Consider the following 3,076-nt stretch of genomic DNA (forward strand, 5'->3'; position numbering starts at 1 on the left):
TTGATGAGTCCAGAGGCCAAAGGCTGTGCCTTTTCTTGTATTTACTTAGGGCAGGTAAATTGGAGAGCCAGCAGCTGTAATGGAAAATAGCCTTGGAGACACTTGAGTGCCCGAGACGAAGAGAATAGCAATTATTCTGGAAAATCAATTTTCAACCCAATCTTTCTCCCTTATCGACCACAGAGAAGGTGACAGGAAAATTTATACCTCGGACTGTATTATGGGCTCTTTGCTACTGCAGAAACGCTTCTTATTTTTCTTGACATTTGACTGCAGCTGAGTATACCCACCTCTGCTGACTTACTCCTTTTGTTAATGTATATTTTTTAACTTTCTAGAAGCCCATTCATTATTACTGTTTTAATGTGCTAATAGAAATCATATTGGTTTCATGGTTTAAGAATAGGGGAAGCGTGAGTTAGATCCATAATTTGTTTTAGTTTTGCCTGTATATCCCACCACACAGGATTTTAAATCAATCAAGGCGCAATTAAAGTATGGACTTTCAGTTGTAACTGCAAGAAGGTTTTTGCAAACATACTGTATTAACTGAATTACAGCTTTTTTATGTGGATCAGTACATTTTCAGAGGCTTAAAATTAAGGAGACAGTTGACTTAGGAGCAGTTTAATGGGTGTGCCAAGTTTGTATTCTGTAGCTTTTAACAGCAATTTTAAATATGAGGCAAAAGAAATGTGAGCAAGGCCATTATCAGGTTAAAATATTAATAAAATATATCTAACTTTAAGAATTGCGAAACCAACGGCCTATCACGTTCTTAAAGAGAAGGAATGTGCTGGTCTGCTCAACAAGATCAAAAGGCCTGAAAACCAGCAGAAGACAATTAAAGTTTTTGATGACAGAATTATTTCCATGGTTGAAAAAAAGCAAATTCACAATGTCAAGAAAATTTGCAAGGAAATCACGCTCTACAATCCTTTGTGGACAAAAAAATAGGAGGTGTACAACAAGGTGAAAACCACTGGTTACATTCAAGAACAGGAAAATGAGATTAGACTTTTCCAAAAAACACCTGAAAAATCTTTCAAAGGCTCCGGAGAGATAAAACCAAGATGAAGTTATGAAGAAACACATGGGGAAGAATCACATCACATCATGGGTCAAACAGGGTGAAGGCTTATGACGTGGGCATGTACTGTATCATTGCCAGTGGAACCAGGTGACCAGTGCTTATTTATCTTTAACAGGGTTGATTTGACTGCTGATAGAAGCAGCAGCAGGAATTGTAAGTGTATGGATTTTTACTCTCTGCTCAGATTGAGCAAAATGCTGTGAAACTGCATTGTGAAACAGATAATGACCCTAAGCATACTGCAAGAAAACCCAAGAGTTTCAGAAGGCAAGGTCAGTCACCTGATTGCAGTTCAATAGGGCATGCTTTTCAGTTACTGAATACAGAAAGACCAACAAATAAGCAGCAACTGCATCCTGCCAGAGCTGCTCAAGACAGGAAACACAGCATTTGGTGATGTTCATGGGTCCTAAACATCAGGCAGTCCCTGAGCGCAAAGGATTTACTAGAATTAAGAACAACCCTTATATTTAAAATTATGTTAGTTTGTTTAATTACATTTGAGCCTCTGGAAACAAGGGTGCATGTATAAAAATGGCTGTAAATCCTTAACAGTTAATCTGCAATGTTTGTTAAACCCCTTGAATGAAATCTGAAAGTCTGCATATTAATCAGTGATTTAAAATGTAACATGATGGTGTTGGTGTCTTTATCCAACAAATTATGGACCTAACTGTATTTGACAAGTAAATCTCCAAAGAAAATTATATCTAAGCTGTAGGTGCTGCTGTTGCCTATGTTTTCCATGTGTGTCTGTTGGTCCAAGCAGGCTCACACACATGTACCTTGTGCCATACCTCTTTATAATTATTCCCACAGTCTTATCTGTGTTTATTTTGCTACTGTGAAAAGCTTACCGCACCAGCATTCTTTGCATGTCACTCCCCGACCAAGATTTATCACTGTGTTTATCCCATTAATATGTCAAGGCTCTATGTAAACTGGCTTCAGAGTATTGCAGAATTCATTTTGTCTGGCTGTCTATCACAATGGCTTGTTTTATACATCTTTTACTCTTAAGCCTGCATCCATCTGTCTTGCCTGTTGTTCAGTTTTGGCTGACACAAGGGAGAGTTTCTGCTCAGTACTCATTTTAATTTCTTTCTATACACTTTGTGTGTACATTAGCAAGTGACATGCAGGGAAAATGTAGGTATTAATATATCACGTGTGTGTGTGTGTGTGTGTGTTTTCACATCACAAAGATGTAAATCACAAGTGGCAGTCCTCTGATACGGACTAATAAAACTCACTGATCTGGAAGCGCTAAAGGCTTTTTCAGCATACACCCTGCAATGCAGCCCAGTAGCAGTTTCTCTCTTTTGCACACACACTCACACACTCACACACAAACACACACACACACACACACATAGACTTCCCCCTGAAGACTACTGTGGGGCCATTTTCAAGATTACCCATAACTCCTCAGGAGGGAATTCATAATATGTGTTGTCTGTTAACGACGCACACATAAAAGCACACACGTATGAACATGAGCACAACCACACAATCAGCATGCGGAGAAAAAAAAAAAACGCATAGATACACATGTTGCCCTCCCCTCCTTTTCCTTAATATCCTGACACAGCAAAGGAAAGGGGGGATTGGAGGATTTACAGTGCTGATTCTGAGAAGTAGCATTTGCTTTTGGTTACCAGGGACCTCTGATGGTTCAGGAGGCGGTGCATCGTACCCCCAATAACTCCACCTTGGGTACTTCTCTGTCACCTCCTCCCTCCTTCGCCCTCAAACTGGAGAATCAAAGTGCTTGTGTGTGTGTGTGTGTGTGAGTACTGACTGTTGAAACAGATGCCGGTGTGTGTGTGTGCCACCTATGTCAACATGGCCGGTCTCCGGACCTGATGCTGCTTGGAGATAGGACCCTGCCCACAGAGCCATTGAGTCTAGACTCCAGATGTGTTCCTCCACACACACACACACACACACACACACACACACACACACACACACACACACACA

Source organism: Haplochromis burtoni, unplaced genomic scaffold, assembly GCF_018398535.1.
Source record: "Haplochromis burtoni strain Fernald_Lab_line unplaced genomic scaffold, NCSU_Asbu1 Contig_338, whole genome shotgun sequence".
NCBI classification, from domain to species: domain Eukaryota; kingdom Metazoa; phylum Chordata; class Actinopteri; order Cichliformes; family Cichlidae; genus Haplochromis; species Haplochromis burtoni.